At 40.2% G+C, this 12,195-nt stretch overlaps 1 long non-coding RNA gene across 1 annotated transcript; it reads right to left on the reverse strand.

Moving 5' to 3' along the window:
* Positions 1-2,306: 2,306 nt before the first annotated feature.
* LOC115598343 lies at positions 2,307-11,466 on the reverse strand. Its single transcript, XR_003987584.1, has 3 exons — positions 11,308-11,466; positions 2,973-3,062; positions 2,307-2,343 (listed from the first exon to the last, which is right to left on the reverse strand). It is a non-coding gene; the product is annotated as an uncharacterized LOC115598343 (long non-coding RNA).
* Positions 11,467-12,195: the final 729 nt, after the last annotated feature.

A 12,195-nucleotide genomic window follows, 5' to 3' on the forward strand; every position in this document is an offset into this window, starting at 1 on the left:
TGCTTGGGGTGTTTCAGTGTGAAGGATCATCACATCTTTAAAAGGAAAATTAAAATTAGGCAGTCACTTTGAAAACACACATGTCTCTGGAGAGGTAATGAGATGTAAATATAGATACCTAGAACATTCAAGACAGACAACGAAATAAAAAATATTGATAAAATATTTGTGAAGATAGAATAAAATGCTTTATCAAGAACAACAGTCTCTTTCCATATCTACTCAATTGGTTGACCCCCATGTTTGGGAGCTGTTCTGTCCTTTACATTCCATGTTGGAGGACACATTCCTCAAAGCGAACCACAAATGATGGTGCCTGTTACAATCAGTCTCTTCCCTGACACTTGTAGGAATTCCCTTTCCATGCAATTTCTTGCAAAACTTCTTCACTTCTAATCCATTTTGAAAGGTACTTTGGATGTGCCTTGTACAAGCCTGTCAGTAGTGTTGCCCTGGAGGTGTGACCATGGCTTTGGCAGAGGTGACAGTGTGAAGCCAGGTTTCCCCATCTGGTGGCAGGACATGCAAGGAGGAGATTGGAAGTGGGACAAAACACACCAACACACCTCTTTCAGCAGAACTATTAAAAACTTCCCAGTCTTATCCCTTGCCCAGCACTATGCACCACCACTTCCATAAGTAATTCTGTACCTGTACTTGCCTAAGGTTTAATAATTAACTTCATTGAAACTGAGATTTTACACCTAGCTTTAACTTAAGAAACTTGATACAAATATAACACTGGAATTGAAATATCTGCTAATTACTGACTTTTTTTACTGAGACCAGGCCAAATGATAATCTGCTACTCTGCAACAATAATGTTTAGAGGAAACCAACATCCAAACCTGTCTTTGAGGGGTTGTGCAAGAACTCTCCCTCTGTGATGTCATCCAGAAGACAAACTCACAGATAAAGCACAATAAGACATTTCTATCATGAAGAAACAGTTCAACCCCTGGAGCTTTTGAAAACTTTTACTGTTGAAAATGCCACAAACATCAAGACCTGTTTTGCTATGTTTTGAGGCCAGGAGATTCCCTCATATCTGAGATAATTGGTTGTAAATATGTGATTTCTAGTAAGACTGGAGATAACATAACTGTTATAACAAGAAAATTGCACATTCCCTGCATGGAAGTATCTGCCTTAGCAGAAGCCAAGAAATATTCCTACCACTGCTACCTTTCCTGTCCACTATAGCTGCCAGCAAAATAAATTCCCATGGCAGAGAGCTGCTGCCCCAACCTGTGTGTGTTGTATCTGGTGACACCAGCAGCATCTTCAAACCTTTGAGCTGAAGCAGCCATCTCAGAGACTGTAAGAGCTGTAACTCAGAAACCAAGATCTGTTCGAAATCAAAACAGAAAATGTGAGTAAAACCATGCCAAAAAATTAATAATTCAGAACAGAATAATTCAGAACTAAATGTTGACGCTCAAGCATGACTATCAACCCACCTGGTGACCAGGTATGAAACATTATATCATTTACAGGATGTAACAGCCACACATTGACCACACAGGCTTGGTGTCCAAAGAAATCAGACTGAATGAATACCAGCCTTTCCAGAAATGAGCAGAATTATGATCACAAGGTAAGGGCAATCAATGTAGTTTATTTTTAAACAGTGGTGAATTCTTTCAACAGAGTTCAGGGGGGAAAAAAAGAAAGGTGAAGGAGCCTGGAGACAAACTGATCTTTGTTCTAGTTGCTTAAGGCCAAGACTTGAGTAGCTTCAGAGACTGAATTATCCTCATCTCTTAACAAATGATCCCTTCAGCTTCTGCTTCAAGATAGGCTAGACAGTATTTCACTATGTGCTCTGTTGGCAGAAGGCTTTGGTGTCAATCTGATGCTTTTCAGAAGGCACTGCTATCATTAGAAAGAATTTGCAAAAGGAAAAAAAAATTACACCAAATCAACCAACCACACAGAACCCCCTCACATACAAGAGTGACTGGGAAGCCCAGCTAAAGAAATTTAGAGCAAGAAAGACTGAGACTGAGGTCAGTGAAGTTATTCCACACTTCTAGCATCACAGCTGTGGAAGGAGTTCAGCTTTCAGTCTTTGGAGAGATGAAACACTATCTTGCTTCAAAGGGAAATCACCAAAACTCAAGCTGTAGGGTTTCATATCATCATGCAGATAGAAAAGCCAAATAAAATAAACATCAGAACAGCTCTTGAGAGCTAGCAGAACCTAAATTATATTCTTCCCTTAATAACTCGATTTATTTTAGCCCTTTTTCCTCCTGACTTACTTTCTTCTAGACAAGAATGCTTAAAACCAGAGACTCAGGACAGCAATCCCTATTTATTTAGCAGCCTTGAATTCCTTCCCTGAAAAAAATAAAGTCTTAAAACTGGGAAGTCCTGTGATAAGATGTCTCTGTAACTTACCTTCAACTCCCACACTAGGCATAAGGGTTGGACTAGAGCATCTTTAGAGGTCCCTTCCAACTCCAAACATTCTGTGATTGTCTTAGCACACAGTGTTTCCCCTTCTCTCCAACCCTCCTTTTGGAGCTGCAGGGTTCTCTGCCATGCCCACCCTCACCCAGTAGATGTGTTTCTGCATGCACACCATAGAGCAATACAAGAGCACACACACAGAGGTGTATGTAAAAGGCCACACAAACATAATCCCTCTGCCATACGAGGGGATATGCAGTGGGACTGACAGTGGGAAATGGGGACTGAAGTGTTATGGACTGCAGGGGCAGTGGTGGCAGCAGCAATCAGCTGCTCAAGCCCACCACATGGAATCAGCCTCCTCCTGCCAGGAGCTCTGCACCTGGAGCTCACTGCAGGCAAGTGCAAAAAACCCACTCCAGGAAGACCCCTGCTAAGGAGGGGACAGGAGGAGGAGGACATCATGGGGGAGGAACATCTGCTGGGCACCAGATGAGCCATGCAAGGGGAGAAAGATGGGAAGGGAGGGACACTGAAGTGCATCATTATTGCTGTACCTGGGGGGTGCCAGCTGTCCCTGTGCTGGATGTGTCCCTGCAGGGGAACAAGCATTTGCTGAGCTGTCACCCTGAGAGGGATTTCCTTTCCTAGAAGGAAGCAACAGAAACATAAAAGTTGTTGTCAGGTAACAAAAGTTCAATGTCAGGTAAAGAAAAAAAAAAAACAAGTTATTGAAGTTGCCTTGTAGGTCAGGTTTGGTTCAATCACTGCTAACGATACAGGTTCCACTTAGTGAAATTTTCCTTTGGAGCCCCAGTAGCTTTAAAGGCACCTGGGTGCTTGAACTCATCCAAGACTGAGCCCCCAGCTTACACAGTGTGAGCCCAAACAGAGAGGCACCTCACATCTTGACATACAAATGAGACAATTAATGTTTTTTGAGGGATTTAAAGATGCAGTGGTGGAGTAAGCAAGGACAAGTTCAGAGAGAAGTGGCTACTTCACTCACCATGTAAAGGTAGAAGTGTTTAAAGGGGGGTGAACACAGGGTAAAGGGGTTAGAATTTCATTCCTGAATTTACTGTGTACCTTTGTATCTTAAAAAATCCTTTGTGCTGCATAAAGGTACACATCACACACTAAACCACATTTTTAAACAAGTGATTAAGTCAAAAACAGCACTATATCCTCCTATGGCATCCTTGGTTAAGCACCCATTGTACCATCTAAAAATATAAAAAGTGGATTTACAGTACATGAGCTTTACTAATATGTTCCATTCAATTGTTATCATAGAGAAGAAATTAAACACCTAAAGCCTTCATCATTTGTTTCCTACACTGTTCTTAATTCTCAAAAGTGACTCAATCAAACCATCTTCACAGCCCTCACACCCCCAAAAACAAGAAAAAGGAAGAGCCTAGATTTGACCTGTTGGCCTCACTTCTATTATTTGCAGTGACACTTTTATTTTTGGGCTGTGGCTTTTAAATTTGAGACTAAAACAGCAGCCACCCCCAGAGTTCAGTTTGCGTAGGGGAAATGTTTTGTACACAAAACTGCCTCTGTTTCTGCCTCAAATCACTCACTCCGCCTACACCTCTTGTCCTCTAAAATGATTTTCTGTCAAGTTTAGCAAGACATTTAAAGCCCACGCCCAGCTCTGGGTTAGTGGTGTTAATATGAGGAAGTTCAGCCAAGCATGTTAGCTTTGGTTACTTGTTTTATGTTGTAAGTTAGAGGATGGTACTTTACAGGTCCTGTCCTGGAAATGGGTACGCAAGTGAACAGCGTGTTCATTTCAGTAATACTGTTTAAATCAAAGGAGTTATATGTCTAGTGATCTGGGAACGTCCTGATGAGGTAATAGGAGTTTTCCACCAAGTTCTCCAGCAGTGCTCAGTGTCCAATACTTCTGAGGAGGCCATAACAGTCCATCAGATGGAAAATTAAAGATTATCTTCCCCATAAGCAAGATTTCCATAGCTAGATACTTCTTTCATGCCCTGAAGTCCTTCTCTATCTCTGAAAAAAAATCTTTCCCATATAATACCATGGCATTTGTCTTCAGCACTAAGGATTCTGAGCACTGATTCCTGCAGCAGTATTGTGAGCATGTGAACCTCAGAACAGGCACTGTGATCATTTGGCATGACACCTGCTCTGCACTATTTCCCATAGGCACCATTCCTGGGACTGAGCATTTCCATTGCCTGCTTTATAACTGTCTTTACATTTTGAATTCTTTAGAAATGAATAAAACTACAAAGAACCTGCCAGCTGAAGCCAACCTCTTGCCTGTGGCAAAGTATTTCAGTTTTTATGCAACCAAAGTTTAGGTAAGTTTTCTGGTGACCTACACTGAGGAAGCATTTTCCATAATCTGCCTAGAGTTACATTTGGAGTTAATTGCAATGATAACGACTGTAGAAATTAATGGCACAAATTAATGGTTTTAATTACCCCTCCCTCCTGAATTTTTTTTACCATTTCATAGCTCATTCATCTTGATGAGCCGAATTCTTCTGGAGTTCTCCCTAGCACTCCAAACTGCTCTTAAATTAAAACACATGGTTTTGCACTTTTATCTAATGTTTCCTTTCTTAAACTGCCAGAAAAGAGAAAGGTAAGGAACCTACTCCATTTAGATGTGCTTAGTACAACAATCAAGAGGCCCCAAGAGGGCCTTGCCTGTTCTCCTTTCTAATCTCCCAGCACACCTGAAATGAGCCCTCCTCAGTATTTAGCAACGCACCAGGGCCAGGTAGTTCATAATGATGTAACAAGTAGGATGCCTATGTTTGATACTGAAAAAAATGTGAAATCCCTAATGAAACATGTCTTGATGAGAGGTATCAGCCAGCACCTCACAGGGGTTCTCCATGAAAGAAGAATCCCATTATAGCTCATCTGATCACAAGAGATCAGGCAAGCAGAGACTTCAGAAATGGCTCACTGCCTCTGCTCTGATACCACCCACTGGTAGCAGAAAAAGAGTTGTTGTTTTGTCCGTGTCTTTGGTTATCTGTGAAATACAATCCAGGTGTAGTTCACAGCAAGATAACAGGGATTCATTCCTTGGAGGAATGCAATGTTTCACTGTCATATTGAATCTTCTTTTCCTCTAAGGAAAAAAAAACCCAAAACAACAAATCAAAACCAAACCACAAATCCCTGACACTCTGGTCTTCATTTTGTTAGAGGACAAAGAGTTTGCATTTTCTTTTTAACCTCCTCCTGTTTTCTGTAACATCCTGCATTTCATCCTCTTGTCATTCTTTGGTCCTAAAGAAATGTGAATTCCTATGAATGCCACTTCTAGTTAGGAAGAATGAGAGCTGTTTTTTCAATATAAATTTTAAATTTTAGCCATGTCTCTTGTTGATGAATGATGCAGACTACCAGAAGTAGTAAAACTGACACATTTCCCTGTGAGAAAAATTACATAAATGTACTTTCTCATGAGAGCTCCTAATTTCCACTCAAAACAAACCTATTTTTAAAAAAGAACACCTGACATGTATCATATCATAGTGTCCATGTGTGTCATACACAAAAATAAACACTGCCTTTGCACATTGAATACCACTTTTACTGGTGATGGAAATGGGATCCACTTTGCTTCTAAAGCTGTTAATTTTGAAATTTTCAGATATAAAGCCTCTCAGCTGCACTTTCACCAGCTGCCAGCCACTGTATCACACAGGACATTATGAGAACCTCCTGCTTCCTGTATATTCTGGGGAATGACTAAATCTGGTGTAGCTTTAGCCATAAACATCTCCCCTGTCTTGCTTGCTCTGTGTCCTGACATTCCTCAGAGTCCAGAGAGAGCTCAGTTCCTCGGGAGTTACTCCATAATTACTCTGTAATATTTCTGAGCATGAGACCATGACTTCAGCCACATAACTACATCAAATGTTGGGCTGGCAAGAGTCACAGTGAGGGCAAGATGAGGGTTTAAGGTTCAGGATGACAAGATGGGAGTGTTACAGGTTACAGGTAGAAGGCTTTGCTAAGGTGATGTTGGGGTTTCTGCCAATATGGCATCCCTATCTAATCCAAGTCTTCATCTTAGAGAAGTCTGGATTGTTACTTTCCAATTTGAGGCTGGAAAAAGTCTTTAAATTCCAACAGACTGAACCATCTACAACCTCTTCCCAAAATCAGGCAATAAGCTCAAAAACTGAGAATAAAATTTAAGTGATAGAAAACTTTTTTTTAATACTGACAATATTGGGTTTTAAATTGGAAAAATACAAAGGTTATAAGGTGCAGGTTTCAAAAGCTGGGAAACATAAATGAAACTCAATTAAATTAATTGAGGGCATGCATGCAAGTACATTTCAATTCAGCCTTTAATTGCATGGCAATATAGTGGCTTCCCTTGTGTTAGTGACTGCACTGCATGAATATTCCTCCTCAGTACAACAAGAAAAGTGCCAGGGTCAGGTAGTTCATAATGATGTAACAAGTAGGATCCCTATGTTAGATACTGAAAAAAACCTGTAAAATCTCTTACAAATAGGTAAAATTATTTCAGAAAGGAGAAATAAAAACATTCCAATTATAGTGAAAAGAATTTGAATATGAAAAGAAAAAACCAACCCTGTGCCAACTAAAAAAATATTAAATGTTTCCAGTCATTAACCCATTACAGCATTGAGACTACCTGCATGCTTAAAAAAACACAGACTCATTTTCCTGTGCTGAATTTGGACCTGAATGAGGTCAGAAATAACAGCAGCTACTGAGCTAGTGCACATTTTTACACCATAGTGACATCAGCACACAGGCTGGTGAAATGCTTCAGTGCTCAGCACTTGCAGCTTGGGGTGTCTCAGCCCACTGGCTCAGGTCAATACACTCAAAGTCACAAGGACTCTTGGTCACCATCCTTTCCAAAGTAATTTTTTTTTTTCCAAAAAGATCAAACAGGGACTTTAGTCATGCACAGGAACACACTTCATCTATAACACTTGTGAGGACAAGACCAGAAGCTACTAAGTCTGATTTAAATAAGATTTAACTTTTCTGCTTCCTTGTGAGGGCAATAATACCTTCATTGTCTGTACTCATGGAAGTGGTTGTTTTAAGGACTAATTAATGTGTGTTATGTAGTTCTGCTAAGACTGAGAAAATTGCTTAATAAAAACTGAATTCCTGAGGGTTTTATGACTATAATTTGCTCACTCAGGACTTTCATTAAATAATAACAAAAACCTACAGAATGTGCTGGATATTAAACCACGTTTTAAGTAAGGTCAAGGTCTGCAAAGTACAGCACTGAACATGGACAGGAGTTGTGAAAAATGTAGGGAAGGATGGATTTCCAGCTGGGCCCAGACACTGGACTGGCTGAGAGTGTAGTAGGAAATTTTTACTTTCTGTTTATGACAAAATCAGCTTATAGTTCTATAAACGTAAAATGTATCAGTGAAAAAAACCATGTTTTATGTGTTTAGTTGCTGTGATAAAATGTATTCTTCCAGTCTCCTGGAAGGATGAGTTGTGAGCACTCCACAGAAAAACCTTACTATAAATCTCAGAGAAAACTGTGTAGCCTCATACACAAAATGCTCTTGCAGTTAACACACCAGAGCATTCTCAGCCAAAATACAATGTACTACAGGGAAAATTTGCTAATTTTTGTCCACAGTAAATAGAGATGCTTTAGTCCTACCTCATGCACAGATTCAATAGTTCTAACTCAGAAAACGGGAAATAACTTCCAGCAGCAATCCCACCCTAATGTGTTCAAGCATAAGGCATAAAGTGTGAGGTTCTTGAACTGTTCCACAACTTACTTGACTTTAAATTGAAAAATCAACATGGCAGACAAATCCTGTAATTCTTTAGTAGTACTGAACTTGAAGAACTTAACTTATAGATATAGACACTTTAGATTCTGTACAACATAAATAATGGTTCCTGTGTCAACCATTTTCATATGCAACTGTAACATGAAACACAGTAGAAGGTTAAAAAGAGGAAATAAAAAACAATTAACAGGTTGATTGGTGCAACAGTATTATTATGGCAAGGGATTGATGGGTCTTGTTGGGGGGAGGCAGCACAGAAAAGGAATGTTAATAACAAACCAGCAGGAGAATGATGATGATGATGTATCCTGGTGAGCAATTACAAGATACATAAAAAAGGCAGACTAGAAAAAAAACACTGAAAAAACCTAATGAGTAGGCAAAGGAGGCATCACAGGTCATTTGAAAGGAAGAGTAAGTTAGTTATTTTTTCCTACCTTTAACTTGAGTGACTTCTGACATAGCACACGGGGCAGGATTTCCAGAAGTAACTTCAGTGACTTTGTCTGTTTAGGGTTAGGGTTAGAGATCCCTTACAAGCCCCTGGCTTTCAGAAAGCATTTATCATCTCACCCATTTTGAAAAAACAGATTTCTTTAGGTGTCTTCTGTTGGAGACCAAAAACTCAGGTACTAGCCCAGCATACCAAGACAATTCTGACATTATTGGCCTGTATTCTTTAGTATTCTTATCCTTGAAGAGGAAATATAAATATCTACCTGAGTTGACTGCTCCTGAGCATATGTGTGAAGTGATAAATGAAAATCTACCAAAAAGTAAAGGATTATGAATGTGTATTATCCAGCAATTTCAAAAAGCTGGTATACACCTGCCAAAAGGTAATCAGCATGGTAAGACTACACCATACAGATAAATGTGTAGGCAAATGTAGCCAATGCCAGATAGAATATTAGAGAAAACCAAAAGTGACTCCAAAGAAGGCATGTAGTAACCTTCCTAGATATATCTGAGATTTTGAATCTGTTTATCCCATAAAGCAAAACATAATGTTTCCCAGGGAACCAGAGCAGAATAGAACTCTGGTCTCATCAGGAGACCAATGTAGGTGAGAGTAGATTCAGGTTTTACACAACATCTCATGCTAGGCAGCCAGTGCCATGTGAATGTCTATGCTATTTCTTTATCCTGCTTTTAAACTAAATGCTAGAGAAGAATGCTGCACACTCGTTATGTTTCTTATCTGAATGATAATGGACTAATCATGCAAATTTACAACATTAACAAAGCAATTACAGCTAAACTATAAGCAGTCTGTTTTATTAATGACTATGACTCACAACAATGCCACTCTCTCTCCTGCAATGACAGCAGTTTACAAAACTCAACAACTAAGTGTGCTGTAATCTATCCATGAACAGATAAATCCTCTACTCACACAATGGGGAGAGTCAGTCCCCAACCCATCACTGAGATCCTCAGCTCAGGAAGGACCTGCCACCCCTCAGGAACAGAATGGATGATACCTGGCAGAGCATCTCCCTCACACTGCAGATCTGATTAAACACAGGAGACTGCTGCCCCACATGCGACTCAGGACTATGCATTGCAACAACAGGAAATTCTTGGGGCTGGAAGAATTGTTTCACTTTGTTGAACTTCACATGGTTATTTGCTACCACATTTTACAAAATTTTTCAGTAACACATTTTCATTTCAATAAACACGTGCACTTCAATGGCACAGATTCTCATCTTTTTACAGGCATTGGGGGAATACACACTTGCTTGTTCACAACAAGCAATACTTACAGGAAAAGGTTGGCATAAAGGGGCATGAAGAATAGAAAAAAAGATAGTTAATTACACTCCATGAGCTTGTTGGTCTTTTATCCTAGGAATGTCCTCAGCTTGCACCCAAGATGACATTTCCTTGAATTACCTTATAGAAGGTGAGGAGATGGTGCACTAAATAGCTGATTGACTCACTCATGAGTGACTCAGTGAGAGGTCAGCCTTATACCATGCATAGGCAACATTAAGGTTTCATCTTACTGCTAATGAAGTCAACATCACAAGTCCCGTGGACTTCAAAGTGTCAGGGAGGAGGCTTTTACTCCATCCAAGATGTTTAGGAATGTCTCATCAGCTACCCAAACAACTGCAAGACAACTCTGACATGGCCATTAACAAGAGACTGCTTATAATGTCATGCAGCTGCAGGTCTATGACTGTTGACATGTTGGCAATGAAACTACATGTGGTAGAACACACTGGGAGGTCCAAAAGGTCCTGGTATTCTGCAGGAGGAGCTATAAAATCCCCAAACAATGAAGGAATTGTATCTACTGATTTCACTTCATATAGTAACACATTAAACCAAAACGATTAGAAAGTTTGGAAAGAACATTGTGCAACATTATTTAAATTTTTTTGTTGGGATTTTTACCGCTTTCTGCTGCTAGTGTAACATTCTGCATGAATCAGTCTGCAGATTTTATTTGCGTCCCTATGGCTGAATTAACTTGATCATTATCTACAAGATGAGACGTCTGTAGTGATTAGTCTGGCTGCAGGGTCTGAAATAATTAATTAAAATATAGATGAGATAAAGGAAAACACCAGCAATTGCATCACCATCACTAGGAACGATGGCTTAGCTCTCAGTGCTACCAACAGGGAATTTACCACTCTTATCAAGAGGTTAGGGAGCACTTAAAAGAAAATAAAGATTAAGGTAGCTCCTCTTATCTCCCCTGCCACCGAAACAGCAGCTACCGGGGAAAGTTTCCGTGAATGTGATGAACCCGCGCTGAAAATTTGCCCAAGAGCCCTGAAACGCCTTTCTCGAGGCAACTGCACCCCCTGCAGATGGGACTGGGAGCAGCGCCGGAGTAAGGACAGAGTAGGGATGGAGCAGAGGATCGGATATACAGAACTGGAAGCAGAAGACTCGTTTAGGGCTGTTCATTCCCTCCCTCGTGGGCTTCAAAATCCTCCCATCTCCATTTTAACCATACCAGACACAATCCCTCCTTCCCTCCATGTCCATGCTTTCCTGGATAATATTTCTCCCGTTCTTTTGTTCTCAGATGATTACAAATCCTTTGTACCTGGCTTCTTACTCCTCTCAGTTCTGATCCAACTCTGGGTGTTATTTTCTTCCCAGCTGTTCCCTGCATGGTCCCATCAGGCAGGTGGAGGATCACAGGGCAGGAGCACAGTGCTGCTTCCTGAGCCATCTTGCACTTTGCAGGTGTAGGGTACTTCTCCAGTCCCTGAAAGAAAGCAAACACCTCAATGGGAGAAACCACCATTTATAGTTTAGCTAATTAAACCTGAGTATTCTTTGCTGAACCAATAGATAGCAAATTGATGACTGATTAACAGCTGTAGACTGGTGACTGATACTTAGATTAAGTTAGATTAAATAATTAGATTAAATATTCTCAGCCTATCAGATGGGCATGCCCAGACTCACATTAAGCCTTTCTGGGTACAATACGAAAATGCAATTTTCTTCTCTGAGAGCCTGGAAGAGAAGATCAAGGAAGATGAAGCTTCAGCCAACTGGCTCTTATATTCCTAAGCCATCTTTGCTTACAGTTTTTCTTCAGCATTACTGCTTTGAATGAGTGAAAATACTACTCTTTGTTCCTTTTTGAAAAGGTGTCTATTAGAAGTTTTACTAGGATCAGGAGTATTCATCACATATGAGTATCCGAGAAGGGTGAGCTGAGGGGAACAGGTGAACTTGAGTGAGATTTTTTCTTTTTTTGAGGATACCAATCTCTGACAATGCTTCATGTATGAAGCTAAACTGTTAACAAATGGATTAAATATCTTCCCTGTAACACCTAGTTGTCTTATTTGCTCTCATCCTGATAAGAGCAAGGCTGGGCTTAGCTCTCATATTCCTTATCCACCCTGCAGCTGTTTCTTCCTTATTTTCTTTTTGAAGGCCTGAGAAATTAATTACTCTTCTTGGTTTTCAGCTGCTT

Source organism: Calypte anna, chromosome 4B (assembly GCF_003957555.1).
Source record: "Calypte anna isolate BGI_N300 chromosome 4B, bCalAnn1_v1.p, whole genome shotgun sequence".
Lineage (NCBI taxonomy): Eukaryota > Metazoa > Chordata > Aves > Apodiformes > Trochilidae > Calypte > Calypte anna.